The 11241-nt window shown below is 49.6% G+C and overlaps 1 pseudogene; it reads right to left on the minus strand.

Moving 5' to 3' along the window:
- Positions 1-408: 408 nt before the first annotated feature.
- On the minus strand, positions 409-11022 carry LOC105547667 (annotated as a pseudogene).
- Between the last annotated feature and the right edge of the window lie 219 nt (positions 11023-11241).

Below are 11241 nucleotides of genomic sequence, written 5' to 3' on the forward strand. Positions count from 1 at the left end.
AAAAAAAAAATTAGGTGGGTGTGATGGCGCATGCCTGTAATCTCAGCTACTTGGGAGGCTGAGGCAGGAGAACTGCCTGAACCCAGGAGGTGGAGGTTGCAGTGAGCTGAGCTCTCCAGCCTGGGCAACAGAGTGAGACTCCGTCTCAATAAAAAAAAAAAAAAAAGTATGCATTTTTGCTATATACGTATTATGAGCAGAAGCAAAACTTAAAAAGCTAAGTTACCAAGGAGAACCGCCGTGCCTTAGTCGCCACCATCAGTCTATGCTGGGGACATCTGCCCTGCCAGCTGCCACTTGGGTGGCGCCTACAACAGCTCCCTCAGCACCGTGCCTTTGTGCTTCCCGTACACTGCTGCTAGCCTAATTATGGTCATTAGACATGCGTTACCATCAATTACAGCAAGCTCAGTTCCGGTGACTGTTCCAGAGCTTCTCAGCTGTGCTCCTCAGCTCCCCCAGGGCCCTTGACTGGCAGGCAGGGAGGCTGGAGGTACCAGAAGCTCAGTTCAGTGATACCATCTGTTAGAGGCATTCACATGGGGAAACAGACCTGAAACAAAGGCACCCCCCCTCCTCAAACTGCCAGGTTTCCTCCTGTTCCCAACTTACTGTGTGTGACAGAAACCCCAGTAAATCAAACAATGACATAAAATAAAATCGGGATTATGTTTTTCTAAGAAACAATATGGCAATGCTGTGAGCCGAATGTTTATGTTACCTCCAAATTCACATGTTGAAGCCCTAAGTCTCAACATGACTATTTGGAGGTGGGGCTTTTAGGAGGTGATTAAGGTTAAATGAAGTCATAAGGATATAGCCCTGATCTGACAGGATTAATGCCCTGATGGGCAGAGACCCCAGAGAGCTCGTTTTCCCTCAGAGGTCATGTGAGCTCACAGCAAGATGGCGGCCGCCTACAAACCAAGAGAAAAGGCCTCATAATGAACTTTACCTGGCCAGCACCTTCGTCTGGGACTTTCTAGGCCCCAGAACTGTGAGAAATAAGTTTCTACTTTGTAAACCACCCAGTCTGTGGCATTTTGTTAGGGTGGCCTGAGTAGATTAAGAAAGGAACATAACCCCACGTTGCTTTAATTTTTCTCCTCAGGAACAAAGATGTGAGGAAAAGCAGAAGGCTCAAGGGGACCCTCCCTTGCCCTGACTTCCCCAAGCTGCTCACCTGCCCCCTCACCCACTCAGCAGTGCTCTCACTTGGCAGTGGGCTATGCTCCTGCCTCCTTGCCACAGCAAGTGGGAACCGTCTCTGGGACCCCAGCCCCCCAGGGAGAAGACTAACCCATGGATTAAATCAGGTGCCCTGACTGACCCCTTGGGTCTGCCACTTTCCAATCATGTGGCTGTCAATGGTCACTGCTGGATGCAGGCCCCAGTTGTGAATGGAGCTGCTGCAGGCACCTGACTGGATGGAATTACATAGAACCACAGGCCCGGCACGGAGCGCATCAGGGTGTGGGACTAAGCAAAACACTCACACTCACCCTGCTGTCTCAAATCAGCAAGAAGCTGGCCCTTCAAAAGCAGAGGCAGGGCCTCCTGTGCCAATCAATCGATCGTGGAGGCTGAGCCTCCTCCCCATCTCCCCCAACCATCCACAACCAGAATGAGCATTGGAGACGGATTAAACTGTGGAATCGAAAACAGACAGAGGGTTGACGCCTGGTGAGAGGCAGCCAAACCTTTCTCTGAAGAGTCCTTTGGTGACAGAGAACCCAAGCCTAGTGTGCTGACCTGAGTTGCAGTGGGCACCCATAGTCACAGCTTGCTCCGATCACACAGGCGCAGGCGCAGACACGCACATCCACCTGCCCTTGGGTCCACCCACCAAGTCTGGAACTGACAGTGCCGGTGACTCTGCACAGGTGAAAACTGACATTAAGGAGAAAACATAGGGAGAAACCTTTCGAGGCTTTTTCAGTCACTTCCTGAGCACCTACTGAGTGCTGGGCCTGAGCTTTGAGGATGACAAGTGGCTGCTGCTTGCCCTGGGGGGATAAGAACCAGGGTCTTGCTGCTGCTACCAGGATCTTCTACGCTACCGGCCTCCTGAGCAGTGGCCCTTGGAAAGAACGGGGCCACTGGCCACAGCTCTGCCGGTGGGACCCAGCGCGGTAACTGGGACCTGGGCTGAGGTTAACTTTCCTGTCCCGATTTTCAGAATGAGAGCTCAACTTCCATCAGCTCCAGCTTATCTTGTAGTCAAAGAGCCAAAGGTAATAAGGAAATAAGTTCTACAAGGAATTCTGGCAAGGAGTCACTCTCATGTTGTGAGGGTGCTTCCTCCCTAAACAAGGCCTCTGATATTGGAGGACAGGGACAGGGGAGGCAGGTGATAAATAACCTTCTGTACTTAGACCCCAACTGCTTAAAAGAGAAAACACCAGCTATTGGGAAGGTCACTCAGGCAGGAGTGCAGTGGCAATCTCAGCTCACTGCAGCCTTGACTTCCTGGGCTCAAGTGATCCTCCCGGCTCAGCCTCCTGAGTAGCTGGGGCTACAGGCATGCGCCACCCTGCCCAGTTAATTTTTATATTTTTTTGTGGAGATGAGGTTTTGCCATGTTGCCCAGGCTGGTCTTGAACTCCTGGATGCAAATGATCCTCTGGCCTTGGCCTCCCAAAGTGCTAGGATTACAGGCATGGACCACTACACCCAGCCGGATTTTACCTTGTTTAGAGTAGGACTCCTAGAAAGGTGATCTGTCCTCTGGGCTAGCCCACACTGGTCACCTGTCTACAGCGAGGCCAGCATAGACACCAGCATCTGCATGTGGAAATGTTTTGCAATTTGACAGAGTAATTTGACGTCTACTGAATTTAACACAACTTTTGGCCTTACTGACTTGTATGTCTGTTTTATTTTTCCTTTCTTTTTTACAGTAGTTCATCTTGCTTCTGTTTTACATGGCCACCATGCTGGGGTGGCCAAAACCCTGCCTGAGGCTAGAGGGCCCTGAAGGCTGAGCCTGAGCTGCTGCTTGAAGCTCCGATGAGCCTCTGAACCACCCCAGTCCCAGATCCAAACTCTCAGGGCCCATAAGAGCTGGGGTGGAACAGTCCAGAATTGAGAGTAAACCTATTTCCTCGCACACGTCTGTAGGATGCCTGCTTCCCCTCTGCGTCATTACTGTCTTTCGGGTGGTAGTGGCATTGCCACCTAGAAAGAGCCAGAGTTCCGCGTTCCTGTGTCCAGGTGATGACACAGGGCAGAGCGCCTGCTCCAGCGCTTCCAGTGGAGAAAACGCCAGGACACCAAACAAGGAAGGGGAGACAAAGACCACGCTGCAGGAGGAGCGACCTACTCGCTTTGAGAGACCTGTTTGGTGGGAAGCAGGCCTGTCTAACCCCAAGAATGCCAGCCCAGGGGTGTCAGGAAGGCTGCGGGAACCCAGGCCATGCAGTGCTGCCATTGGTTTTGGGAGCTGAGGGACTAGATGAGGTTATTGGCCAAGGAGAGTGTTCCTTGGCCCAGGAGAGTGCCCTGGGATGTGAAGAACATCATGGGGTAGCCCCAGCAGGAGGCTGGGGAGCCCAACACTGTGAAGGCAGAAGGCCAGCAGGACTCTTCCATGAGAACCCAAGGCCCCCTACCTTTGGGATCTGGCCTCATTTGCTCCTGGCACCTCCTCCCACCCCCCAAACCCTGCTGCTGCTGGCACCTCTCACCTCTAAGTTCCAATCTAGCTTTCCAGTGATATGGGAGTGGGGCAGGGAAGTGCTGGGTAGAGAAGGGCGGGGTCCCTAGCAAGGGCTCCACCCTCGGACCTAAGTGAGAACAAGCATTTCTGTTTTCGTGGCCAAAAAGTTGCCTTTTGGCCTCCCACGCCCCCCATCTTGTGCCCAAATAAGCCTGAGACCTTAAGCAGACACACACAAGCAGCTGGACGTCGAGAGGAACACACTAGCAGAACACACCAATAGACGCTGGCGGGCCATTGAAGGCGGAACGATGTGGTCGCCTCGGGAAGTCCAGGAGAGCCCAGTCGCTGAGCAGCCCAACTCTAGGGCAAGACCACCTTCCCAATCCAACCCCCTTTGGGCTCCCCATCCATCTGCTGAGAGCTACCTACACTACTCAATAAAACCTTGTACTCATTCTCCAAGCCCACATGTGATCCGATTTTTCTAGTACACTAAGGCAAGAACCCCAGAATACAGAAAGCCCTTTATCCTTGAGATAGGGCAGAGGGTCTAACTGAGCTGATTAACACAAGCCACCTGCGGACAGGGACAGCTAAGCTGAAAGAGCACACTGTAACGCACGCCCACTGGGGCTTTGGGAGCTGGAAACACAACCCTAGACACTGAGCTGCTGCTATGGGGTTGGAGCCCACGCTTCCCCCACCTGCCTGACTGCATGCTCCCCACTAGGGGTTTGAGCTGCCACACCCCTGTCGCACGCCCTACAAGGGGGAGAAGGGAACACTCCTGTTTCACCAGGGCTCCAGGAACACCAAGCTCAGGCCGGAGGCATGAGCTCTTTCCCAGCAAGAAAGTGGAGGTGGGCCGGGCGCGGTGGTTCATGCCTGTAATCCCAGCATTTTGGGAGGCCAAGGCGGGCGGATCACAAGGTCAGGAGTTTGAGACCAGCCTGACCAACGTAGTGAAACCCTTTCTCTACAAAAAATTAAAAAAAAAAAAAAAAAGTTAGCCGGGCATGGTGGCGGGCACCGGTAGTCCCAGTTACTCAGGAGGCCGAGGCAGAAGAATCACTTGAACCCAGGAGGCGGAGGTTGCTGAGATTGTGCCATTGCATTCCAGGCTGGGTGAAAGTAAGACTCTGTCTCAAAAAAAAAAAGCAAGCGGATGTGTCTCATCAGTCAGGTCCTGGCTCACACATGTCCCCCCAGAAGCTGTCCCTCCCTTCTGCTGGCCCCATCTCTCTACTCTATGGCCCTGAGAGTGCATGGCTGTCTCTGCTACCTGAGTCTGGAACTGCCCTGCTCACCTGGAAACATCCCATGCCCGGCCTCACAGAATAATGCTCAGAAAACAGGAGCTTGTGCTAAGAAACCCTTCCCTGCCCATATATGAAGGACACTGGGCCATTTTATAGACAGGTGCTACCAGGCTTTCAAAGAAGGAAGGATCACTTTCTCCAACAAACTGCCTCAGAGAACAGAACTAGGAAAAGCCACCCAATCATTGTTTGGAGAACTTTGCTACCAACTTAAGACAGAGTTGAGGGAGAAAATCATAGTCCAGTCTCGTTCATGTAATAGGACTGAAATGGCTAAACTGATGATCAAACTGAAGTCGGCTGCATCTGTGTATGTATAAATAAATCATAACCAAGAGGAATTATCTCTGCACACAGGTGCTTTCAAAGTCTACCAGTGTATATCATCAATGTAAATGAAAATGAATGTAAAGAAATGTACATGAAAATCAATGTAAATCACTGCCATAACTGAAAGGAGAAAAGCCATAGCTTCAAAGATACAGAAGGCTAGGCGCGGTGGCTCACGCCTGTAATCCCAGCATTTTGGGAGGCCAAGGCGGGTGGATCACGAAGTCAGGAGTTCGAGACCAGCCTGGCCAACATGGTGAAACCCCGTCTCTACTAAAAATAAAAAAATTAGCCAGGCATGGTGGTGGGCATCTGTAATGCCAGCTACTCGGGAGGCTTAGGCAGGAGAATTGCTTGAACCCGGGAGGCAGAGTTTGCAGTAAGCTGAGATCACGCTCCTGCACTCTAGCCTGGGCGACAGGGAGAGACTCTGTCTCAAAAAAACAAAACAAAACAAAACAAAACAAAACAAAAAAGCCAGGCGTGATGGCTCACGCCTGTAATCCCAACATTTTGGGAGGCTGAGGCAGGTGGATCACCTGAGGTCAGGAGTTGGAGACCAACCTGACCAACATGGTGAAACCCCATCTTTACTAAAAGCAGGAAAATTAGCCGGGCGTGGTGGCGGGCGCCTGTGATCCCAGCTACTCGGGAGGCTGAGACATGAGAATAGCTTGAACCCGGGAGGTGGAGCTTGCAGTGAGCCGAGATCGCACCATTGCATTCCAGCCTGGGCAACAGAGCAAGACTCCATCTCAAAAAAACAAAACCAAACCAAACAAAACAAAGATGCAGAAAGGCCAGGTGCAGTGGCTCACACCTGTAATCCCAGCATTTTGGGAGGCTGAGGTGGGAAGATCACTTCAGTTCAGGAGTTTGAGACCAACCTGGGCAACACAGCAAGACCCCATCTCTACAAAAATTTTTTAAAATGAGTCAGGTGTGGTGGCACACACCTGTAATCCCAGCTACTCAGGAAGCTGAGACAGGAAGATTGCTTGAGCCCCGGAGGTTGAAGCTGCAGTGAGCTGTGACTGTGCCACTGTACTCCAGTCAGATCCACAAAGCAAGACCCCCTTTCCCGCCAAGAAAAAGATACAGAAAATTAACAAAATCAATTAAAACCCTTGGGTGAACCTGGCCAGGCATGGTGGTTCATGCCCTAATTCCAGCACTTTAGGAGGCTGGGGTTGAGGGGGATCACCTGAGGTCAGGAGTTCCAGACCAGCCTGGCCAACATAGTGAAACCCCATCTCTACTAAAAATAGAAAAATTACCTGGGCGTGGTGGCTCACGCCTGTAAACCCACTACTTTGGAAGGTCGAGGCGGGCGGATCACCTCAGGTCAGGAGTTGGAGACCAGCCTGACCAACATGGAGAAACCCCATCTCTACTAAAAATACAAAATTAGCGGGGCGTGGCGGCACACGCCTGTCATCCCAGCTACTCGGGGGCCTGAGGCAGGAGAATCGCTTGAACCCAGGAGGTGGAGGTTGTGAGCCAAGATCATGGCATTGCACTACAACCTGGGCAACAAGAGTGAAACTTTGTCTCAAAAAAAAAAAAGAAAGAAAAATCAGCTGGGTGTGGTGGTGCGCACCTGTAATCCCAGCTCCTCAGGAGGTAGAGGCTCAAGAATTGCTTGCACCCAAGAGGCGGAGGTTGCAGTGAGCCAAGATTGTGCCACTGCACTCCAGCCTGGGTGACAGAACAAGACTCTGATTCAAAAAAATAAAAACCTTAGGCAAATCAAAGAATAGAAAGAACCTTCCTTAACCTGATAATGGGCATGTCCTCAAACCCCACAGCAAACCCCAGTCTTCCTGGAGACATTTTAGAGCCACTGCTTCAAATCAGACACAGGTAGGCAGGGAGGTCCCTCCTCGGCTCAGACCAGCAGGGTCCAGTCAAGGAGACCAGAAACTCGGGAGTGGGACAGACCAGCAGGCAGCACGGCACGACGAAGAAGATGTGACCCATTCATAGGCTGAAGGGTGTCCCTACAGCTGGAGCCACCCAGAGAGTCATGGATGTAAGGGACAACTCCTCCTAACCTCCACACTGCCCCCAACAGACCTCAAGGTGTGGTCTGACACAACCAAGGGCTTTTTACTTTTTTTATTTTTGTTTTTTGGTTTTTTTTTTGAGATGAAGTCTCACTCTGTTGCTCAAGCTGGAGTGCAGTGGCACAATCTCGGCTCACTGCAACCTCCACCTCCAGGGTTCAAGCAATTTTCCTGCCTCAGCCTCCCGAGTAGATGGGACTACAGGCATGCGCCACCATGCCTGGCTAATTTTTGTATTTTTAGTAGAGTTGGGGTTTCACTATGTTGGCCAGGCTGGTCTCGAGCTCCTAACCTCACGAACCGCCCCCCTTGGCCTCCCAAAGGGCTGGGATTACAGGCGTGAGCCACCTTCGGGCCCAAGGGCTGTTTTATCTTATGGTTTCCTGGGCATCATGGGCACTGAGGTTACTCCTTAACTCTAAACAAAGAGACTTCTAGAACCCAGACTGTTTGTATTGAGAACTGCCTGGCTTTACCTTTTAGGCCACATCCCACAGGTTAGTTCATTTAAGTAACATTCTAGGACAGGCACTAGAACAGGCTTTGTTCTGTTCTCTGAGACAGACCAGTCCGGCCAACATGGCGAAACCCCATCTCTACTAAAAATATAAAATTAGCTGGGCGTGGTAGTGCACACCTGTAATCCCAGCTACTTGGGAGGCTAAGGCAGGAGAATCTCTTGAACCTGGGAGGCAGAGATTGAGGTGAGTCAAGATCACGCCACTATACTCCAGCCTGGGTGACAGAGCAAGACTCCATCTCAAAAAAAAAAAAAAAAAAGTAACATTCTAGATAAATTCTTAAGTCATGGAAGTTTCTCAGATCCACAGGACTTTAAAAAGAATAACCCTTAACAAACACTCATCAGTTTCTGAAATAGTGACTGCCACACACTAGATATTCATCCAACTGAGGGATTATCACACTAGGCAAATCTCCATCATCTCTAATTAAAACATATCACAACCAGTCATAACTGAAGTGTCAGGCCTCTGAGCCCAAGCTAAGCCATCATATCTCTTGTGACCTGCACGTAAACATCCAGATGGCCTGAAGCCACTGAAGATCCACAAAAGAAAGGAAAATAGCCTTAACTGATGACATTCCACCATTGTCATTTGTTTCTTCCCCAACCTAACTGATCAATGTACTTTGTAATCTCCTCCACCCTTAAGAAGGTTCTTTGTAATTCTCCCCACCCTTGAGAATGTACTTTGTGAGATCCACCCGCAGCCCATAAAACACTGCTCCTAACTCCACTGCGTATCCCAAAACCTGTAAGAACTAATGATAATGCCATCACCCTTTGTTGACTCCTTTTTCGGACTCAGCCCACCTGCACCCAGGTGAAATAAACAGCCATGTTGCTCACACGAAGCCTGTTTGGTGATCTTTTCACACGGACACGTGAGAAATGAAGATGCTGGAACCACAACCAAATATGCAAATTAATTTCATTTCCATATGTTTACATGTTTGTTAATTAAAACCCTGCAGTTCTGAAATAAACTATTAGGTGATTTTTTTAAAAAGTTCCTACTGTTTTGTACATTTAAAAAATAAATAGGCCGAGCATGTGGTGGTTCATGCCTGTAATCCTAGCACTTTGAGGGACTGAGATGGGAGGATCACTTAAGCCCAGGAGTTCAAGACCAGCCTGGGCAACATAGCAAGACCCCCACCTATAAGAAATACAAAAATTTGCCAGACAAGGTGGCTTGTATCTGTAGTCTCAGCTATTTGAGAGGCTGAGGTGGGAGGATCACCTGAACCTGGGAAGTCAAGAATGCATTGAGCCATGATCACACCACTGTACTCCAGCCTGGGTGACAGAGCAAGACCCTGTCTCACAAAATAAACAAACAATTATATGAACTGCTGATGCTGAATAAAAATGATATGCGGTTTAGGCTTGTTTTTCTGTGCTACTGTCCTTGCATGTGGTAACAGGGCAAAAGGAAGACAGTAAAACATTGTAATATGTATTTTTTCAGATGTGCCAGGCAGCACATCTGGAAAAACAAGGCCCCTGTGAGGAGCTGCAAACATTTAAGGGCCACAGCTAAGAAAAACAGCACTTGGCTGGGCACAATGGCTCATGCCTGTAATCCCAGCACTTTGGGAGGCCGAAGTGGACGGATCACGAAGTCAGGAGATTGGGACCATCATGGTTAACACATTAAAACCCCGTCTCTACTAAAAATACAAAAAATTAGCTGGGCATGGTGGCACGCACCTGTAGTCCCATCTACTCAGGAGGCTGAGGCAGGAGAATCGCTTGAACCCAGGAGGTGGAGGTTACAGTGAGCCGAGATGGCGCCACTGCACTCCAGCCTGGGTGACAGAGTGAGACTCCACTAAAAAAAAAAAAAGAAAAGAAAAAGAAAAACAGGCACCTGCCACCCCGCCCAGCTAAATTTTGTTTTTTGACTACCAGAAAATAAACACCAACTTTATTAATATAATAGCAACAGAAAGAGTTTCCAGTTTCTCAGAATGAAAATAACATGACACCAGCACAAGTGTTAAAACTGTAGGCCGGGAGCGGTGGCTCATGCCTGTAATACCAGCACTTTGGGAGGCTGAGGTAGGTGGATCACCTGAGGTCAGGAGTTCGAGACCAGCCTGGCCAACGTGGTGAAACCCCATCTCTACTAAAAATACAAAAATTAGCCGGGCATGGTGGCAGGCGCCTATAATCCCAGCTACTTGGGCAGCTGAGGCAGGAGAATTGCTTGACCCCAGGAGGTGGAATTTTCGGTGAGTTGAGATCGAGCCATTGTACTCCAGCCTGGGTGACACAGCAAGACTCTGTCTCAAATTTAAAAAAAAAAAAAAAAGAGTAAATGCCTATATTTCTCGTTCTGATAGCTTCCCACCACACACCGAAGGTTCCTCAAGGACAGCTGCCACCAGAGTTGCTGCAAGAACATGTTTTTCACTGGGCGTAGTTTCACAGTCAACTACTCAAGCAGAAGGCTAAAATATTATTTCTTTTTAGAAGATCTTGGTTGAGGGAGAACATATCAATATGGAGAACAGATCTTTGCTTCTTGAATTCAGGAAAAACCATTAATTAATCTATCAATTTTTCTCTGACACGGTGTGCCAAAGTGCTCTGTGAAGAATCCTTTTCCATCCCTACTACATGTCTGGGTGAAGGGAGAGGAGGGGGTGGCAAGCCGCCAGTACACCAGCAGGCACTGCTGGTGATGCTCTGGCCTCCGCTCCCTTTCTGCTGGTAATAGTAGGCATCTTTTCTGGCAGCTGCAGCAGCTTGATGTGGGGTGGCGGGGAGGAGGAGGCCACCCACCAATCACCCTGTTCTTGAAGCCATATTTTTTGTGTTCATAGAAGAGGTCTTAGAGCTCCCCAAATAGACAATCTTTGGGCAGCCATCCCTATTCTTCTCCTGGATGGTGCACTCCTTACAATAATAGGCATCAGAGACCCCAGGGCCACCACAGATCATACAACGCCCCTGGTAAGATCCATAGTTACACTCATCACATAGGTGCACCAGAGTGCAGGGACGCACATAGGAGTCACAAATCACACACTTGCCATCACATTTTTCACACAGTCTTCTGATAGCAACACCAGCCTGCTTGCGGCAAAAGATCAAATCAGGACAATGTTTAGCCATAGTTCCCAACTAAGGTGGCCACCATACAATTTTTGTATTTTTAGTAGAGACGGGGTTTCACCATGTTGGCCAGGCTGGTCTGGAACTCCTGACCTCGTGATCTACCCGCCTCAGCCTCCAAAAGTGCTGGGATTACAGGTTTGAACCACCGTGTGACCCAATTTTTTCACCTGAAGAAATGCTCTAATTTCATACAACAACTAATGAGATCCATGGGGG

This window comes from Mandrillus leucophaeus, unplaced genomic scaffold, assembly GCF_000951045.1.
Source record: "Mandrillus leucophaeus isolate KB7577 unplaced genomic scaffold, Mleu.le_1.0 Scaffold11, whole genome shotgun sequence".
NCBI classification, from domain to species: Eukaryota; Metazoa; Chordata; class Mammalia; order Primates; family Cercopithecidae; genus Mandrillus; species Mandrillus leucophaeus.